The following is a 22,393-nucleotide window of genomic DNA, read 5'->3' on the forward strand; positions in this document are numbered from 1 at the left end:
TCTTGTTGAGTCATTGGTTGAAGACATCATCAAACATCACAGACTGTTGTGAAAGGTATTTGTTACCCTCCACAAGCTGAGAGTAAGGGTCTATTCCTGAAGATATTTCTTTATTATGTCATAAAACATGGAGAAATCAAGCTGGTGCCCAACTAGAAGCTTTACCCCTACTGACAAGCATTCAGTATTCTGTATGCTACCAGAGGACCAAGATTATCATCAACATCATCCAGCTACAAACACTGAAAGCTTCAACAATAACCTTGCCTACAGGATATACTAGTACAATAGTGGCACAAAATGTTATGGGTATAACCAGCCTTTTTCTTTTTTAATTTAAGGTCCACTCTCTGACATAGAACCCATACTAAACACTGGAAAAGTAGACAAGAACTTGAGACTTGATAGATCATGGGCCCTAGGGGAAACATACCAGCAATATTCTACTAAAGGAACATAGGAATAAAAAATATCTCTCTTGGCCAGGTGGTGGTGGCGCACGCCTTTAATCCCAGCACTCGGGAGGCAGAGCCAGGCGGATCTCTGTGAGTTCAAGGCCAGCCTGGGCTACCAAGTGAGTTCCAGGAAAGGCGCAAAGCTACACAGAGAAACCCTGTCTCGAAAAAACCAATATATATATATATATATATATATATATATATATATATATATATATATATATATATATATATTGATTTTTTGTGATAGTGTTTCTCTGTGTAGCCTTGGCTGTCCTGAAAATTGCTCTGTAGAATAGGCTAGGCTTGAACTCACAGAGATCCTTCTACCTCCCAAGTGCTGAGATTAAAGGTGTGTGCCCCCACCATCTGGCTTAAAAAAGAACAAACCAGCTCTTATTGGAACATTGCTATACTCATAGTTCAGTGCCTCATTCAACTCTCATCAGAGAAGCTTCTTCTTGCAGTAGATGGTAATTAATGTAGAGACCCATAACTGGACAATGTGTAGAGAGAGGGAGACTTTGGAGCACTCATCCCTGAATGGAATATCTTTATCAAACTCTTCCCCTCAAGGCTCATGGCTCTATGGGCAGAAAGACTGTAAGGGCAAGAAGTGGTGGATGAGTCCATCATCCAGACACAAGAGGACTGACACACATGTGGATTCACAGAAACTGTGGCAGCATGCGCAAGAAGTGCACAAGCTCAAAGCCAGACTGAGATGGAAAAGTAGTCCCATCCCTTCTCAAGAAGCTATTGATATCTTCTTAGAAAGGGAAAATCAGTTTTCTTCAATGGTGTATCACTAGGTTTATCAATCACATTCCAGGGCAGACCCCATTCTCAGGAGTAGTTGGCCAACACAAAACAGACTCCATGGTTTTGTTTGTGTGCTTTTGGTTTTCTTTCATTTTGCTACTTTTTGTTTGTTTGTTTGTTTTCAACCAGGTAAACAGAGCATGGCTCTGGTGCAAATATGTCATGCCCCAAGGTCACTTAAGTAGCCTCTTAGGCACAGCTCAGTTGCATCTCTGGCTGGTACTGGGAGGCATATTTCATTAGTCTTTCATTCTTTGGTTTCTTCAGTGAACATTTCAGCGCTTTTTTTTTTCTCACCAACATGTATTATTTGGATATTGAAGTAATTTCTGAAATTGACTTCAGTTAAGGATAGAAAGTTGAAAGGTTTACAAGAGAGGCCCTTAAAGCACTCTAGAAGCTTCTTATGCTAATCTCAAACTTGTCTTACTACAAAGCTTTGATTTTCCCAGCTACAAAGAAGCAAATGAGTCCTTTGTTACCAAGCTAGTCTGGCATTCTTCAGTTTTTTGCTCCTAAACGGCCTCTCGCAGACCCTCCCCGTCTTCAGTTCGTTTCTCCTCCAACACCCATTTCGGCTCATCTATGTTTCAATGAAAAGCTTCTCCATAGCTGAACGAAGTTTTGTGTGGCTAGGCTAGGAGAGAAAAGTGTAAAGCCACTCTGATTCCATTCTGTATAACATAACTCTCTGGGCACTGTATTCATAGCATGTCATACTATAGTCTTAAAATGACTTGTCTGTTGCGGGAAATATAAGCAAAATTCACTGCCTTGTCTACCAAAAGGTTAAATAACACAAAATTCTGTATTAAAAATTATAAAGAACAAGTTTGGCAAAAAAAATTCAAATTCTTCCAGGTTCAACACTTCTTGAAATCAAAATTTACGTTCAGTCTTGCATTTGGCACTCAAAATTGCATTCGTCTTGCTGGGCAGTGGTGGCTCACACCTTTAATCCCAGCACTCAGGAGACAGAGGCAGGCAGATCTCTGTGAGTTCAAGGCCAGCCTGGTCTACAGAGCGAGTTCCAGGATAGGCTCCGAAACTACAGAGAGAAACCTTACACAGAAAAAAAATTGTATTCTTCTTAATTGCATATCTTCTTATTGCATTATTCTTAAATCAATCAGTCATGTAAAAGTGTGGAGTTCTGATCATTTAGAATGAGACACAGGACCCCTTTGTATTAGGGGGAAAAATCCAATGGGCCTCCTGTAGCAGGAATCTTAAAAGTTCTTATTAATAAAAACAAACCTGGACCAGGTGTTGGGGTGAATGCTCGAAGATCAGAGAAGCAGAACAAGTCACAGCTAACTCACCTCGCCAGTTCTTCAGCTGATCCTGTTTCCTCAGACTGGAAGCCCCTCAGTCCTCATTCAGAATGAATCTCAGCTGAACTGTTGCTAGAAAGCCTACAAGCTTCACCAGCCAAATGCTTCTAGTTTCTGGTCTTCACACCTTATATATCTTTCTGCTTTCTGCCATTGCTGTGGATATCGTTCCATATAAATAAAACACTGATGGCCAGTGACCAGGCAGGAAGTAGGTGGCCAGGCAGGAAGTAGATGGAACAAGGAGAGTGGAGAATTCTGGGAAGCAGAAGGCTGAGGAGGGAGACACTGCAGCCACCGCCAGGACATGCAGCATGTATAGACGCCGGTAAGCCACCAGCCACGTGGCAAGGTATAGATTTATAGAAATGGGTTAATTTAAGATAAAAGAACAGTTAGCAAGAAGCCTGCCATGGCCATACAGTTTATAAGTGATATAAGCGTCTGAGTGATTATTTTATAAGTGGATTGTGGGACTGCGGGGCTTGGGGAACCTGGAGAGAAGCCCTCCAGCAACAAATGGCACCCAACGGCTCGAGTTTCCACCTTAAGCCTGAGAATATTTAATAACCAATTCTAAACAGAGCCAAAACCAGGTTCCTGCTTCTTGTTTCATACAGGCAGCTAGATGCTGCAAAATGCAGGTTTGAACACTGGCAGGTTCCTGGCGTGTGCGTTTGACCAGCAGTATGGCGGAAATGAGGCGTCTGCCAGCGGCACATTAAGCTTTGTGGTAGATTTTGTCTTTACTAGTATTAAAAAAAAAAAAAAAAAGAGGTTTCTGGGCTACACGCTGCTTTGATAAAAGCTTAGACCCACTAGTTCTGAGACTTGATGACTCCCAGAGCTGGCGGAAAACATACCACTGCCATGTTGGGAAGCTGAACTGGGCGGAGCCAGCAGCCACAGTGCCATTTCAGTTTAGAATGGTGCAGTTTAAAGCAATAGGCTCAAGGTAATATAAAAAAGAAGCCAAGTAAAGATGGCTACCACACAGAGAATCTGGATTATGTTCTCTTTGATATTTGTAACTGAAGAAAAACATTTGATTGCAAAAGCTGTTGAGTTGTGCCAAAATGTATATTTTAAAGGTACCTTGACTTCAAAATTTGGATTTAAGGATATGTTGCTTTGGAAAAGAGGTTCTGGTTTTGTTTCCACAGAAAGCCAGAGGCTATGGATTTGTTCCAGATTAAGATACATCAGGTTTCACCAGCCAAGACCCCCTGAAAGGTCTCCGATGACACCATGGCCCAGATGATCCAACATCCAGAGCAGTTTCAAGGCAACTGGTTCACACAATATAGCCTCACGGACTACCCCATAGGCCTAAAATTTTCTTTGCGTCTCCATAAGATACAGTACCCCCCTCCAGCAGGAAGTAGTAAGAGATGCTACGCCCAAATTCCCAAATATACCAAGCTGGCTTTAGAGGTGGAATTGGCTCACTCCCCCTCTAAACCCAGACATATTGCTTTAAAAAAAAATGGTTAAGAGATTCTTGTGTCCCAAATTAGAAGAGCCCTCTGGTGTGGGACAGAGAAAAACCAATATTTTTATTTAAAACAGGTTGATTATGTGATCTCTTTCTAAAAAAGAAAAGGGGATATGATATAGATATATAGGAGGATATGGAGATGATAAGATAAAAGGATAGATTAATGAACCTACTTTTAAAGAACAACTTGTTTAAAATGTTTTACATTGGTATAGATTTTAGTTTATGTTTAAAATGTTTTACATTAGTATAAATTTTAGTTTATTGATACAAACTTGAAGTTAATTTTGTTATACTGTATATATATATATATATATATATATATATATATATATATATATTTCTATTCTTGTTTGAGGTATTATGTTTATGTAACTCATTTAAAATTGTAATGGATAATTAAAAAAAAATAGATTAATAATTAGTCATCTATGATAATCATATTTGTAGCCATGTTAGTTAAGTCTTCTAGGTATACATAGATATATTTCAGATAGATAGGTAATCTTCAAACACTTCATAGACCTAGAGAATATGGCATTTAAATAACTTAAAATTCTGTTGACGTGAGACACAATTGCTCCTGGTTGCACCAATTGATCCTGAGAGAATGTTGGGCTTCTAAGACATTTCCATTTGGAAGTTTGTCTTTTTGGCACAAAATGGCCTACTGGGCAAAGAACTGCCCTTGCCTTGACGGCTGACAGTACGAATGCAATGCTGTCCTTCCTGGACAAGCAGGACACAAGGAAAGCGACCACTGTACTCTGCCAAGACAGGGTAAGATGGTCTTTCAGAATTCCTGCTTCTGAAAATGGTCTGTCAGATACTCTAGGCCTGTAGCCAATTTGAATGCACCAACAATGCTGAGAAACATTAGGTGACTGTCCAGGCTGCCAGCTGTCTTGGTCTACTTTTGCAAGATTCCCGAAAGTTGCTTGCATCCATCTACCATTTCTCAGGTACCATTATGTTCCTTCTCAGGTCTTTGATGTGGTTGAAAACTAGATAGTTGTAATTTCTTCAGTTATGATAAAAGATAAGTTAGATATAAAACCTTAAATTCACAAATATAAGATAGATAGGACATCTTCTTTAATATTGTAACTGTAATTCTTGCTCAATAATTGTTTTGTTATATGTAATTTTACCATGTTAAAGTTAAAACCTTACTTTTTAAAAAAAAAAGAAGAAAAGGGGAAATGCTGTGGATATCGTTCTATATAAATAAAACACTGATGGCCAGTGACCAGGCAGGAAGTAGGTGGCCAGGCAGGAAGTAGATGGAACAAGGAGAGTGGAGAATTCTGGGAAGCAGAAGGCTGAGGAGGGAGATACTGCAGCCACCGCCAGGACATGCAGCATGTAAAGACGCCGGTAAGCCACCAGCCACGTGGCAAGGTATAGATTTATAGAAATGGGTTAATTTAAGATAAAAGAACAGTTAGCAAGAAGCCTACCATGGCCATACAGTTTATAAGTGATATAAGCGTCTGAATGATTATTTTATAAGTGGATTGTGGGACTGCGGGGCTTGGGGAACCTGGAGAGAAGCCCTCCAGCAACATACCATCACTCCCTGGGTTTAAAGGCTCCCTTCTTGGGATTAAAGGCGTGTGTCACCATGTCTGGCTGTTTCCAATGTGGCCTTGAGCTCACAGAGATCCAGAGGGATTTCTGCCTCTGGAACGCTAAGATTAAAGGGGTGAATGCCACCATTTTCTAGCCCCTGTATCTAGTGGCTGTTCTGTTCTTTGACCCCAGATAAGTTTATTAGGGTGCACAATATTTTGGAGAACACGATACCACCACAGCCTCCAGCTGGATGTGTTTGCCTGTTTTATTTGGTATGGTTATATACTCTTCCAGAGAAGTAAAAAGGTTTCCTGGCCCAAGCACTTTGAATTGTGTGGTCATTTCTTGAGACTCCCAGTTGGTATCTCACCTTGGTGTCCAATATTGGGCTATTGCTTTATGGCCAGGGGTTTTGAGGACTGACTCTCATCCTAGAAGGTGTATCCCTCTGCTTTGTTGCAGACATCCTGGGTGTGAAGACACCCCTGCTTTGAAACTAACAGAAACACAAAATTCAAAAGTAAACTGGTGACATGAGATAAAAACCTAATACAAGCTCCAGCAGTGACCAGGTAACCTTGTGTATAAATGGATAAGAAATTGAACTATAAATATGACTTGGTGGTTGAAAATTTTGGAGGATGTGACCAAGCCATTAATCTGAGATTATTCTGAAAATGAGAAACAAAAGGGGAAAATAAATAAATAAATAAATAAATGTGTGTGTGTTGGGAAGCAAAACTGAATAACTTTAGAGAGGCTAGAAAAAGGGATAAATATGAATTCTCCCTCTGACATTCTTTTAATAGTTTATTAGGGTGAATGCTGAAGTTCTAGGCAGACAGCTCCCAAATGAAGAGAAGAAAAAAAAATGAAGCCTTAGTTTGCTTTGGTGGTTGAGACATCCCTAAGGATGTATGTGTATAACTGAAGTATGTATTCAAAAGTGAAGGGGATGTGGAGTCCCAATCCATGGCTCCAGTGTTCCAGGAGGAACTTGGCTGGAGAGAAAACAATAAGGCAGAATGCTAGAAATCTCCTTGTGGAACCTAAGGGGACTGATCAGGAGGATATATTCTCATGTGTAACATGGTTCACACTGACTACCCATCAACAGATAAAATGGACTCTGATGCTTCTGAGGGTTTTTGTGATAACAAAGATAGGGAATGAACCTCTGATCAAGAAATCACAAACATGAGATAAGGATGGAAAACTAGGCTTCTTGTTTGGCTAAAGGGAAGACCAAAGATCTGGTTCTAATAAATTAAATAATAAAATAATAATCTCTGAACACAATGGGGGAAATGCTGTAAATGTAGCGCAAAGGGACATTTCAAGGAGAGAATTGCTTGTCTTACAAAGAGAACAAGAAGTAATCCCCCTCATAAATGTTCATGATGAGAATTAAGAGAGTCAAGGCTTCTCTTCTCTTCTCTTCTCTTCTCTTCTCTTCTCTTCTCTTCTCTTCTCTTTCTCTCGCTCTCTCTTCTCTTCTCTTCTCTTCTCTTCTCTTCTCTTCTCTTCTCTTCTCTCTCTCTCTCTCTCTCTCTCTCTCTCTCTCTCTCTCTCTCTCTCTCTCTCTCTCTCTCATCACACCAGGAACTTTCAATAGATTTGAAATGGAAGCATAGGGAAGGAAAATGACTTTTTTTTCCAGTTAACTTTAAAACTGAACACTTTGCTCTTTCTTGGCTAGAACATGGGAAATAAATACTTCTGTCATCTAAAGCTACACTTATATGTATGTTATTTGTTTTCAACTCTTGATTGGATAAATAAAATAAAGAAAAATAGTAAGTGGGTTTGAAAATTTTGTTTTAAAGTATGTAAATATGAGATCATATTTCGGATATAGTTTATAACAGAAAATAGTGCAGATGAGAATGGATTTTATATGTTACAATAAGATTTTTGTCTGAAAAAATATATCAAAATCATAAAGGCCTAAATCCAACTGAGGAAAAGGCTAAATAAGTTATAAAAGGTTTGTGTACAGTGAAACTTAAAAATCATATACATTTAATGATTAAAATTTCTAAGGTTAACTAATTAAGATAATTACTTGTGGTTTTGCTAGCTTTGTTATACTCTAATCATTTCTGTAAACAGTCATAATGAAACCAAGATTTAATCAGAACTGTCTGAGTTATTTTCTCTAAGTTTTATCTAATTATTATGTGATCTAAATATTACACAAAAATTAAACTTACAAGGCTGGTGAAGATGTCCTTCTGGATGTACAACAAAGCTTAGAAACAACGATGAGGATAAGAAGTTCAAAGGGCATAGCCAAGTTTTTGACCCTTGGCCTCCAAGGCCAGGCAAGGCCCAGGGGACAATGAGATCCCGCTCATAAGTCATCTGCTGTCTTGATCAGGGAGGCCAGAGACTGGATTCCGACAAGTGTACATCTAAGAAGAGTGAGTCAAGGGGACCTTGGGCTATGGGTGATGCAAACTTAAGATTGAGGATTGCATGCGGTTTCACACCATTACTAAACAAAACGTATAAGAAATGTTTGACTTGCGGAAAGATAAACAAAAAGGTAATATCAAAGACAAATCTCAGCTGGGAGACCTCTTAAACTGAGACCTTTCAAAGTATCGAACATCACAAAAATGTCTAAGGTTAAAAATACAATCCAAGACTAAAATATTTACTGGTGAGAGTAGACCACCTCTCCAATGTCTAGCCATCTCTTCAGTACTGCACCCAACCTCTCTCACAGCCAGATTTGCCACATCCTTTTCCAGGGTTCTAGCCTTGTCCCTTCTGGGACTCATTCAACCTCTCCATCCAGCCAGAAATTCCACATCCTTCTCCAGGGTCTAGCCCAGGCCCTTCTGCACCATATCCAACTTTTTCACCAGCTAGATCTCTATTATCCTTCTGTGAGATATATCCCTGTTAGTCTCTAATATTGTCTCCATCATCACTTTTCCCCAAAAATGCCAGATCTAGCCTCGGTCACACATCTAGTACCCTGGTCTAGTCTGGTGCCCCCTGCCTACACTGCAATCTCTTCTGCTAGAACCCTCCATACCGCTCCCCCAAACTAGAGCTACCTCCCACAACACATCAAACCTTTCCACTCAGATCTATACCCACACTCCAAGTGTGGACTGGCAGGCACAGCCTATACACAAATTCAGTTTCCTCTGTCTACCTGAATTCATTCCACTTAAGCCAGTTACAACCTTTAAGCCTAACCTGACCACTAGTCTCTCTTCTGTCCAAAACTATTCCATCCATACTAGAATTAGAAATAAGAAAAGAGGTCCACATGCCTAGATCTTATGGCAAAAATACAACAATAAAATAAAGACAATATCTTCTCTCCAAAATCTACCAGTCTTAGAGAAATATTTGCCAATGAGAATTACCTAGTTGTTGTTTGTTTTACTCTTTTGGGAGGCCTGCAACCCACTTCCCAAATAAATCACACACAGAGCCTTATTCTTACTTATAAATGCCTGGCCTTAACTTGCCTTGTTTCTTGCCAGATTTTTTAACTTTAAATTAACCCATCTGTCTTTTGCCTCTGGGCTTTTACCTTTCACCATTTCTGTATACTTTTTTGTTTGTTTGTTTGTTTGTTTGAGACAGGGTTTCTCTGTGTAGCTTTGGAGCCTGTCCTGGAACTCACTCTGTAGCCCAGACTGGCCTCGAACTCACAGAGATCTGCCTGCCTCTGCCTCCCAAGTGCTGGGATTAAAGGCATGTGCCACCACTGCCGGGCTCTGTATACCTTTCTTTCTTACTCCATTGCTGATTGTGTAGCTGGGTGTCTGGCCCCTGGAGTCTTCTTCCTTCTCTGGCTGCTAGCTCCTCTTTTTTCTCCTCCCAGATTTCTCCTCCAATTTATCCTCTCTGCTTGCCAGCCCCACCTATCCTTTCTCCTGCTTCACTATTGGCCATTCATCTCTTTATTAGACCATCAGGTGTTTTAGATAGGCACAGTAACACAGCTTCACAGAGTTAAACAAATGCAACATAAACAAAAGTAACACACCTTAAAATAATATTCCACAACACCTAGATGAACCCTAGAACACAGAATTTAAAAGGACAATTATAAATTTCATCAAGGAATTCAAGGAGTTTTAAAAAAGACACAAAATAAACAGCTCAGTAAATTGAAGGAGAAAGAACATAAAATGGACAACTGTGTGAGTGATGATGGCCAGGACTGGTGGAAATGACAAAAACAATTCAGGGCTTGAGAAAAGCATTCAATAAGGAGGTAGAAACATTGAAAAGGATTCAAACTGAAATGAAGATGAAATTAAAAAATCCCAACTCTCAACTAGAAGACTCCAAGGAAAGCCTCATAAGCAGAAGGAATTAAGCAGAAGATACAATTTCAGGGCTCAATGATAAAAGGTCTAGACCAAATAAGCAAGCAAAATAAAAGGAAACAAAGCAAAGCAGAAAAAGAACATACAGGAAATGGGGGACACCATGACAACCAAACCTTCAAATTGTAGATATAGACAAGGGAGAAGAATCTCAAGTCAAAGGCATAGATCATATCTTCAATAAAACCATAAAGGAAAACGTCCAAAAATAAAAGAAAGACACACTGATACAGAAACAGGAAGCACACAGAACAAAGAAAGCGTATTGAAAAACCTGCAAGAGCAAAACCACAAGTCACATATAAAGGAAAGCCCATCAAAATAACAGTTGATGTCTCAATGGAGAACTTGAAATTCAAAAGAGCATGGAACAATGCATTCTAAGTCAGTAGTTACCAAACTCCACTAATATGCCTCCAAAACTATGTACCATAACTGAGGGAGAAAGAAAACATTTTTGTGATCTAAACAATCTAAAATTTTTATAGCCAGTAAACCAAACAAGGAAAATACAGAAATCGATATTTCAGGCTGAAGAGAGGAATTAGCACAATCAAGAGAAATACAAAACCATAGCTATTAAAACACAAATGACCACTGAGAATACAACACCAAAACTCAACAGCAGTGTGACCACAGTTAACACACATTTCAATAACTTAAAATATCCATGACCTCAATTCTCCAATCAAAAGACCCAGGCTCACTGAATGGATCAAGGAACAAAAATCTATAAACCTACTGTCTAAAAGAAATACATCTTAGCATTAAAGATAGGTATCACCTTATAGTAAAATGATGGACAAAAGTATTATAATCAAATAGGATCATGAAGCAAGCAAGTGGGGATATCCTAATACCTGCAAAATAGACTTATAACTAAAACTAATAAGAAGAGATAAAGAGGAAAACTCCATTCTAATCAAAGGACCATTAACCAAGAAAACATTACTACCCTTAACATATATACACCAAACTCTGGGTACCCAACTTCATAGAAAATGTAGTACTGGATTTAAAGATATAGGTTAACATTAATACCTCACTTTCTCCACTAGACAGGTTATCTGGACAAAAAGTTAACACAGAAATTATTTGACACCATACATCAAATGGACTGAACAGATATCTACAGAACATACTACTAAACACCCAAGAATACACAATCTATTCAGCAGCACATGCAAACTTTTCTAAGACAGACAACATCCTGGTAAACAACACAAATAATCACAAATTTGAACAGATTGAAATAACTTCTTATATCTTCTTGGACTCCAATGCAATAATACTAAAATTAACAACAAATAAATCTCTAGTAAATATACAAACTTCTGGAAATTAAACAACTCATCACTGAATGATGAAAAGACCAAATTGGGTGGGGGGTGTCAAGAAAAAAAAATAATTTCCTGGAAGTAAATGAAAACAAAAATACAACAAAGCTCCCAGAACACATTGGTAGCAGTTCTAATAGGAAATGTGTAGATCTAAATGCCTACATTAAAAAATCAAAAAGAGCACAAATAATTTACTTAATGATGCAACATGAAAATTTGAAAAAGCAAACAAACCAAATCCAAATCCAGCTGATGCCAAGAAATAATAATAATAAAAATCAGTGCGGAGATCAATGAAATACAAACAACAAAAGCAATACAAAGAATCAATGAATCTAAGAGCTAATTCTTTGAGAAGATAAACAAGATTGACAGACTTTGGGCCCAACTAACAAAAAGAAAGACAGAGAGAATCCAAATGGACAGAATCAGAAATTAACAGGGAAATACTATAAAAGACAATGAAGAAATTAAGAATATTACAAGGAATATTTTAAAAACATGTATTCCATTAAGTGAGGAAACCTAAAGAAATGGATGATTTTCTAGATCTAGCCAAATCACCAAAATCAAACCAAGAAGAAGCCAAAAACCTAAACAGACCCATAAGAAATGGGGAGATGGAAATAGTAATAAAACCCTTCTAGTTTAAAAAAAGAAAAGAAAGAAAAGAAAAAACAACAACAAAAAACAAAAAACAAACAAACAAACAAACAAAAAACCAGGACTAGGAGGATTCACTGCAGAATTCTACCAGATTTTCAGAGATCTAAAATCAATCCTTTTTTTTTTTTAAGAAAAAGAAAGAAACAGAAGGAGCACTCCCAAATTCTTTCTTCCAAGCCAGTACCACTGTAACAACCCAAACCAGAAAAACAAAACAGAAAAAAAAAAACTACAGACTAGTATCTGGAATGAATATAGACTCAAAAATGCTTGCAAAGAGAACATAGACAGGTATACACCAAAAAGATTACCCACCATGGCCAACTTGGATTTATTCCTGAAATGCAGGAATGGTTGGACATACACAAGTCAATATTTATAATAAACCACATAAATGGAATTAAAAGACAAAACTCACATGATCTTCTCAATTGATACATAAAGATCTTTGACAAAATTCAACATGCTTTAATGATAAAAACCCCTAGAGAACATAAAACTAGAGAGAATATACTCCAACACAATAAAAGTTATATATGAGAAACCACAGCCAACATCATCCTAAATTAAGAAAAGCAAGCCCACTGAAGTCAGGAATGAGACAGGGATGTCCATTGTCTGCACTTCTCTTTACTACTGTACTCAGAGTACTAACTAGAACAAGACTATAATTAATGAGGCAATTTCACATAGTTATATCTGGTAATCAAGAGAGGTTTATTTCTGGGGTAACTTACAGCCAATAAGGGGTCAGTTATAGGATCCAGGAGAGATGAGGTACAGTCCAGCCTCCAGGACCACGAGGGACCAAGAAAGAGAGCCAAGCATGTATGTACCTTGCATCTTAAGGGGTCTCCTCATGGCCACGCCCCCAGAGGTAGGTCATAGGCAGGTGTGGCAGTTACTTGCTGTCACACTAGGGACAGTGAGTGTTTCAAGGTCAAGGCTGGAACAGCTACCCACTACATCTCCCCCCTTTTGTCTAAATAAGAAAATTCTAACCTAATACAAAAACTATATACAATATGAATGATTACCAAATTTTGTCCAGGAAGAATAAGGGATAATGACCTAGACAAGAGAAAATATAGTCAACAAGAACAACTTACACAAGACAGCAAGAGAAGGAAATTAAAGGAATACAAAACAGGAAGGAAGAAGTCAAACTATCCCTATTTGCAGATGACATGCTACTATACATTAAAGAGTCTCAAAATTTAGCAGAAAACTTCTGGAAAAAATAAACAAATTCAGCAATGTGGTAAGATACAGAATCAGCTTGCACAAATCAATAGCTTTTCTGCACAACAACAACAAACACACGGAGGAGGAGATCATGGACACCCTTCCATTCACAATAGCCTCAAGGAAAGAGTATGTAGGAATAGATCTAACTAAGGAAGTGAAGGACCTCTACGATGAAAATGTTAAACCTCTGTAGAAAGAAATAGGAAAAGTCACTAGAGAATGGAAAGACACCTGGTGCTCATGGATTGTTAGAATTAATATTGTGAAAATGATCATTTTACTAAAATCAATTTAGAGATTCAATGAAATCAAAATTAAAATCCCCATCTCATTCTTTACAGAAATTGAAAAAAAAAACTATCTTAAAATTCATATGAAAGTGGAACCACAAAAGGCCTTGGATAGCCAAAAGAATCCCGAGGAAAAAGAACCATGCAGGAGGGACTGCCATTTCAGATATGTAAATCAATGGGACAAAATCCAAGACCCAAACATGAGTACCCATAACTTCAGTCATTTAATATTTGACAAAGATGTTGAAAACATAATCTGGAGAAAAGAAAGCGTCTCCAACAAATGGTGCTGGGCAACTGGATGTGCATTTGCAGAGGAATGAAATTAGGTCACTTTGCACAAAAACTAACTCCAAATAAATCAAAGACCTAAAATAGAAACCTGAACATGCTAGAAGAAAACATGAGCAGTACCTTACATGATAAAAGAAAGGACTTTCCGACTAGAACTCAATTTGCCCAAGAATTAAGACCAGTAATTGACAAGTGGGATTTGATGAAACTAAAGCTTCTGTACAGCTCAAGAAACAGTGAACTGGGTGAAAAGGAAGCCCATAGATCCGGAGAGGATTTTTACCAGCTCTACATAAGACATTGGGATTAATATCCAGTATATAGAAAGAACTCAAAAGACAACTAAAAAAAAAAAATGATGCACTCACAAAATTGGCCTTGGACCTGAATGAAAGAATTCCCCCAAAGAAGAAAAAAATGGCTAAGAAATATCTCAAAAGATGCTCATCATCCCTAACAATTTGGAAATGCAAATCAAAATAAATTTGAGACTTTATCCTACCCCTATCAGAATGGTAAAGATCAACAAAACAACTGACAATGAATGCTGGAGAGGATGAAGGTGAAAGAAGATCCTCCTTGCTGTTGGTGGGATTGCAAACGGGTGCAGCCACTATGGAAATCAGCGTGGGAAATTCTCAAAGAGCTAACATATGACCTAGCTATACCACTAGTTGGCATATGCCCAAGGGACTTGACATCCTACTCCACAAATATTGGTTCAGCTACGTTCATTGCTGCTCTATACACAACAGCTAAGAAATGGGAACAACCTAATAAATTTCTATTGAAGAATGAATAATTAAGATGTGGTATGTGTACTATGGTATACTATTAAGCATAAAGAATAATGAAACCATGTATTTTTCAGGTAAATGGCTAGAACTAGAAAAGATAATAATGAGTGAGGTAACCAAGACCTAGAAAGGCAAATGTTGCATGCTCTGTCTCATTAGAGGGTACTAGCTCCATTTCATCAGTTGTGAGTACATATCCTGGTGGAACTACAAAAAAAATCCAGGAAAGTAAAAAAGAACTTTTTCCAGGGAAGGGTTAGGGGAGCAATAGAGAGGGGAATAGCAGAAAGGAGGAGAGTAAAGTAACAGTATTTATATCTGAAATCATACTATTAACTATTTGCCTAAAAAAACAAACCTCTAATACATGTAAGTCTACATATTAATATGCACAGATAGTTTAAATGATATTTTCTCATCTGGGATGACAATGTTCCCTCCAAGAGCCAAAGACCATCTAACAATAGCCCCAACAACAGGCATGAGAAGCCCTCATTTGAGTGATTGGTGAGGGTTATTCAAGTGACTCACAAAACACTGTTGCTATTGCTCTTGGTTTCTTCACAGAGGAGTAAGTTAAGTCTCTATTGCTGAAAACACCATGCACTACAGACTCAGGGTCCAGATGCCACTGAGCTGGAACATATCTGAGAGCCTCCTCCCTGATCACTAGCTTTCATGATACCAGAAGGCATCATATAAGCTTCCAAAGGAGGAAATAAAAAACAATCCTATAGTCATGACATCCATGAACCACAACAATGGCGAGCATGGTGTGATAACATGTGGCATGCATTCCTTGGCAGGACCCAACATCTCTCTTGTTGGACTTAACACCTGCTCAACAAGAAAGGACTCACGCCTGGTACTGGAAATCTAACCAATGAGCCAGGGCTAGTGAAGTCATGGGTAATGGAAAATAGCCTACAACCACTTCTTTACCAAACCAGAAAAATCTCTAATTACACTCTAAATATTTGTCCTTATATCCACAGGTAAATGTAGTCTTCACCCCTCATCAAAGAAACTTCACTTTGTAACAGAGACCATTACAGATAAACCACAACCAAAATACAGAGTTGTGGAACCTAGTTCCAATAGATACATTCAAGAAACAACTATTGTGTCTAAGTCTCAGGAGGAATAGAGGGCAGAAAGATTGTAAGAGCCATGGGGTCACTGAGTTTGCTGTGAGACTCTCTCCAAGTAATGTCAGAGCAACACCCCTAAAGTCTCACCAACATGACTGCCTAAGCATGAGCTGAACAAAGACAACACAATAGACATGCCAAAGTGGATGAGGGAAATCCTGATGCCTGAACCATGCACAAGAAACTACAAGCAACTATGAAATGCAGAGTGTGGGAAAAATAGTCTTCCCTAGGGAAGAGCACACCAACTGGTTATCCAGTGCCAAATGGTCAGCAATGAAAACTTACACACAAGTAACATAATACAGACAGAGCAGGTTATATTTAGGAATATATGTGTATATATACATATATGCATGTAATAACAAAGAAAAAGGAGGCCATGAACTTGAAAAAGAGCCAAGAGGACTATATGGGAGGGCTTGAAGGGAGGAAAGAGGAGAAATAATGTACTTATATTATGATCTCAAAAATTAAATCAAAAAGCAATATGATGTAGAAACTTTTTAAAATAAAATTTTATATATCAACATTTCCTTCTATGGAAGTAATGGTTGTCATTTACCCTGATGAGTTTTATGTGTGTCTGAGTCACCTGTCTAGGCTCACTCCACAAATGTGACAGTTCATCTCAATGCTTATTCTTGCTTTATGGAGCAAATACTATGTCCATGAGAAAAGTAAAATATGTATAAATATTTGTATGGCTCTTTAGCAAACAAGAAAGGCTACTTTCTCTGCTGTATGTAAGTTGTTGTCTTTTATAGTACTAGAATTTCATTAAGGTAAAAATGCACAGAATTGAACCTCCTAAATCACCTTCGATGAAACTGATGGGGGATGTATTTGAATGCTTTAACCATCTACTGAGAAAGTATAATGTATGACAGATTTGTTCACACGTTTGCTTGAAGGGATGCAAGTGCAGGGTATAAGCTCTAGCCAGGGACTAGAGCTCCTTGAATACCCTGGATAGGGAGAGGCTTTTGTGGTATTGTATTCCCCCAAATATTGTGCATGCTAATAAACTTATCTGGGATCAGAGACAGAGCAGCCACAATATTAAGCATAAAGGATAGGCAGTGGTAGCACACGCCTTTAATCTTAGCATTCCAGGGTCAGAAATCCATGTGTTCAAGGATACAGACAGGCATGGTGACTCATCATGCCTTTAATCCCAGGGAGTGGTGGTAGAAAGCAGAAAGGTATATAAGGTGTGAGGACCAGAAACTAGTAGCATTTGTCTGGCCAAGTATTTGGCTGGTTAAGCATTCAGGCTTTGAGCAACAATTCAGCTGAGACCCATTCTGGATGAGGACTCAGAGGCCTCCAGTCTGAGGAGACAAGAGCAGCTGAGGATCTGGCGAGGTGAGGTAGCTGTGGCTTGTTCTGTATCTCTGATCTTCGAGCTTCACCCCAATACCTGGCTCACAGGTATGATTTTACTAATAAAATTCTCTAAAATTCCATCTACAGGCTTTGTCAGTCTCAAAGCAGTTTCAAAGCAGAATTTGTTGAGCTGACACTTTGAGGAGAAGCTGACACTATGAGTAGGAAGCCTTCACAGAAAGGGAATCCAACTGGTTGTTGAAGAGAGGCAGGCAAGCACAGGAAATACTTGAGCAACTCAGGACTCCACCAGGCTTGGTCTATACTGCATCTCTCTTCTAACAATGCAACCTAGGACCCTTATCTGTACACATGATACATATACTACTATCCCAAGACAATGAAACTAGCAACCTGTGAATAACCTAGGACTCGTATCTGCAAATAAATTCCTTTTCCCCTTAATGATCTTCAAACTTGTGCAGTTACTATTCAAATGTATTTGTAGTACATCTAGGTATGAGGGTAGTAGAGGTGATCAAGTCTGATCTGGTTTTGGAGGCCCATTCAATAAGGCAAACTGTGTCCTCAAAAGGAAATCTGATTGACATTTCCCCCATTTAATTTGCATAATTGGACACATACCTCTACATAACTGAACACAAAAGATTAAAATCAGATGTATTATGAGAAGGTGAATGCAAAGTAAGAAAATGACTATATACTCAAAAACCATCCACCAAAAAAGAAAACCACCCACATCAAAGCCATAGTAATCAAACTCTTCTTTCTCTTCAACAACATAAAAAGAAGATGCAAATAATAACTGCAGCCTTTGAGTACTGTCGTTCATATGGCTCACTGTCAATCTTTTTTTGTTGTTATTGTTAGGTTTTTTTTGGGGGGGGGTGTTTTGAGACAGGGTTTCTCTGTAGCTTTGGAGCCTGTCCTGGAATTCACTCTGTAGCCCAGGCTGGCCTCAAACTCACAGAGATCTACCTGTTTCTGCCTCCCAAGTGCTGGGATTAAAGGTGTTTGCCACCACCGCCCAGCAAGGCTCACTGTCAATCTTGACAATGTATTCCTTCCTAATTTGTATAATCACTTTGTTTAGAATTAAATTTTCCTGTTACCTTTCCAATTTGTATGATCTGTGTCTTTTATTTTGAATTAGAGGTCAAGGTCCTGAAAAGGTCCAGCCAAACTGCAAAGACTTGGTCACAGTCAGTGAAGTGGAGGTATCTATCTAGCAACAGATGCCTTAGCCACACCACACTAATGGATGTTATAGATGAATTTTGAAGCATCATCCTTATTATTTATACAGTTTTCTAGATCCATCAAAGTACTACAAACTAGATGTTTTGAAATAACTAAAATTTAGTACCTCACATTAACTGAGGCAATAGTAGTGTTGGCTTCTTCTGAAGGGTCTGAGAATCTGTTCCCTGACTTTGCCCCAGTTTCTGGTGGCAGCTTTTCAGTTTTGGGTATATAAATGCTCCACTTACCTTAACTAATGACATCAGCAAAATTTCTATTTCCAAATAAATTTACATTCTCAGATTCCAGGAAGACATGAAATTGAGGAGAAACATGCTTAGCTAACCATACCTCCAAAGCTACCTACCATTTGAAATATTGGCATTTAGACAAAGCTGCTGAGGTGCAGGGTCCGTGTTTCACTGAGATATTAGAAAAGCCACTTTAACTGGTTCTGGATTTACAACTCCGTGTCCTTTGGTTTGTTCCTTTCAAAACTGAGATTGAAATTTAATTGTCATTTTGCTGATACTAACAATTGGGATCTGGAGGCCATGGATAGGACTCAGTAGCTAAACTGCTTGCTACACAGGATGAGGACCTGAGTTCAGATTCCTGGTACCAATATCAAAAAAAAAAAATGGTGTGTTCCTGTAATCCTATAACTGGTAAGGAAGGCACAGGAGGATCCTTGGTTGTAGCTGGAGTTTTCTCTCCAGGTCCTGCCAAGCCCCGGCAGTCTGACAGCCCACTTATAAAATAAACACACAGACGCTTATATTATTTACAAACTGTATGGCCATGGCAGGCTTCTTGCTAAGTGTTCTTATATCTTAAATTAACCCATTTCTATAAATCTATACCTTGCCATGTGGCTCGTGGCTTACCAGCATCTTCACATGCTGCTTGTCATGGTGGTGGCTGGCAGTGTCTCCCTGACTCAGCCTTCCACTTCCCAGAATTCTCCTCTCTCCTTGTCCTGCCTATACTTCCTGCCTGGCCACTGGCCAATCAGCGTTTTATTTATACAGAATGATATCCACAGGACTTGGTGCTTGCTGGCAACATCGGTGAGCTCCAGGTTTAGTGAGAGACCCTGAGTCAAAAAAAGGTGGACAGTGTCTTGGAGTTTTTATTACTGTGAAGAGACACCATGACCATGGAAAGTCTTATAAAGAAAACATTTAATTGAGGTGGCTCACTTACAGTTCAGATGTTCAGTTCATTATCATCATGATGAGAAGCATGGCAATGTGCAGGCAGACATAGTGCTGGAGCTAACTTGCAGGCAATAGGAAGTTGACTTTCAGTCACACTGAGGGAAGCTTGATCAAAAGAGACCTCAAAGCCCACCCCCACAGTGACATACTTCCTCCAACAAGGCCACACTTACTAATAATGCCACTCCCTTTGGGGGTCATTTTCCTTCAAACCACCACAAGTAGTGATTGAGGGAGACATCTGGTGTCACCCTTTGTGACCTACAAGATAGATAGGAGAGAGAGGAGAGAGAGAGAGAGAGAGAGAGAGAGAGAGAGAGAGAGAGAGAGAGAGACTTTGAGTTAACTACAAGAGTTTGGGCCTTGCTTTGCTTCTTTGCTCTGTATTATGTTATACAACACTTCCTCCTGTTTTTCTACCATATAGCAAGGGCCATTGTCAAATGCCAGTACGTGGAGACAAGACTTCCTTGGCTCCAGCAATGTGAGTCAATAAATTTCTGTTCATTCCTAATTAACCAGTCTGTGAAATTCTTACTAAAGAGTCACATGGTGGACTAAGACACCTATGTTTTTTTTTTTTCTAGTTACCTCAAGATACTTGGCAAGATACTTGGATGAAATAGTACAAATTTGCACCTAACAGGTAGGTTTTTAATTTCTTTAGTGAGCTTTAACAAAATACCGCATTCTAGGTATCTTAAAAATAGAAATCTTTTTTTCATAGTTCTAGAGTTGGAAAGTCCAAAGATTTCAGCAGATTTGGGGATGGGTGAAGACCTGTTTCCTGGCTTCCAGGTGGTGCCTTCTTACATCCTCTCATGGAGGAGGGAGTAGCTGGCTCCCCCAGGGTTTCTTTCAAAAGGGCACTAATTCCAGCTGTGAGGGCTCCACTCTAATCACCTAACCACCTTCCAAAGGTGCTCCTTTCTATCACCATCCCTCTGGGCCTTAGGATCTCAGCATGAATCTGAGAAGACCAAACATCAAGACTGTAGCAGGCTCAAAGACTGTGTCTACCTATGGCTGGCCAGCAAAGCTGCTTTCCTGTAGAACTGAGAAAGCACTGACTCACACAGCAAGGTGATGGATGAAGGTGATTAGCCCACAGTGGACATTTGACTCATGACTGTGGGGTTCTCTTGCTTCCTAAAGGTTTATTTATTTATTTATTTATTTATCCTTTTTTTCTTAGAAATGGAGTGTGAAATGCTTTCTTCTCTGGCTGTCATTCTATTGCTGATGACAAATGCTGATGCTTTGTCTGGAACTTGGTGAACCACCAGCTCATTGGTACTGCCTGGTGCATATGTACTAAAAATTAAAAGACTAACAACCTTCTGAATTTGCACAGAACTTCCTTTCTGGAGCTTTTATTTTTGGCAAATGTGTGGGAGGACTGGGAAAAACAACAGAAAAAAAATGAGAATTTTGTACTGACAAATATAATCATAAAAGTTTAAGTTTGTAGCTAATTTTTAAAAAATAGGTAGAAATATATTGCCTAAACTAATGATTAAGTGTTGCCATATTAATTTTTACAGTAAGATTTTTGGGGTTTATTTTTGTTTATTCCACACATATTTTTATAAAGACTTTAACTGATCTATGAAATTACTATAATAGAAGGGATTTTTTTTTTAATTACTGCTGGGGGCAAGGGTAGGAATAAACAGAAACTACTCAGGTGCTGAATTTGGTTGTTACCATCCTTTAAAACTTGACAAATTACGAGAACTTAGAGCCCACATTCTGCCTAACCCAACCATTCTGCTTTGAGGAAGTTATTCTTGAGAATAAACATTTGTCTCTGTTACACAATTGTTTATAATGACAAATAACTAATAACAATTTAAACATGTGCCAGGGAGAAATGACATTATATTCATTTTGCCAGATAGCATGCAGTTGTTTAGCATATATCATAGATTATTACTTAATTTTATTAAAAAGTTTCAAGCCAAGCATGGTGGTGTGTGTCTGTGATTCTAACACTTGGGAGACAGACTGGAGGATTGAAGTTCAAGACCAGCCTTAGTTACATAAGGAGTTTGAGGCCATCCCAGAAGCAAGAGAATCAAATTCATAAAAAGAACCAGTTGGATCCTTCTTCTCATTGTACAGAGAACACCAATATCTGGTGTACCTTCATTCTATATGGATGGAAATAAATCAGGAAGGCAGAATATAAATCAGGAGATTTAAGTAAAGTAGTTCAAAGCCCTTACAATTCTGTATAAAAGTTAGAATTGTATGCCATTCTTATGATACTAATGGACTTTACAGAATCTCTCAATGTAGTTACTGTCTCACAATATGCAGAAAGAGTTGTGTTACATACTGAAACTGCTGGATTTATTTTTGAGAAAACAGAATTAATTTTGCTATTTATACAATTACAGGAAATAATCAGAAATAGGGATCAATGCTCCAGCATATGTCTTTAGTAAAATGAAACAGATTTTTGCATATTATAATATAAAGCATATTACAGGTACACCACACAATCCTACAGGACAAGTGGCTGCAGGAAGATCAAATTGCACTTTAAAAGAAATGTTTAATAAACAGAAAGGGGAAAACAAAACCACCAAAGACAGATTGCATAATGCCTTATTAATCTTGAATTTTTTTTTTTTCGAGACAGGGTTTCTCTGTGTAGCTTTGCGCCTTTCCTGGAACTCACTTGGTAGCCCAGGCTGGCCTTGAACTCACAGAGATCTGTCTGGCTCTGCCTCCCGAGT

At 38.6% G+C, this 22,393-nt stretch overlaps 1 long non-coding RNA gene across 1 annotated transcript; it reads left to right on the forward strand.

Moving 5' to 3' along the window:
* The first annotated feature begins 6,153 nt into the window (after nt 1–6,153).
* LOC121828310 (uncharacterized) lies at nt 6,154–20,740 on the forward strand. The gene is made up of 4 exons (XR_006070795.2): nt 6,154–6,259; nt 20,077–20,133; nt 20,237–20,295; nt 20,605–20,740. It is a non-coding gene; the product is annotated as an uncharacterized LOC121828310 (long non-coding RNA).
* Nucleotides 20,741–22,393: the final 1,653 nt, after the last annotated feature.

Source organism: Peromyscus maniculatus, chromosome 3, assembly GCF_049852395.1.
Source record: "Peromyscus maniculatus bairdii isolate BWxNUB_F1_BW_parent chromosome 3, HU_Pman_BW_mat_3.1, whole genome shotgun sequence".
Lineage (NCBI taxonomy): Eukaryota > Metazoa > Chordata > Mammalia > Rodentia > Cricetidae > Peromyscus > Peromyscus maniculatus.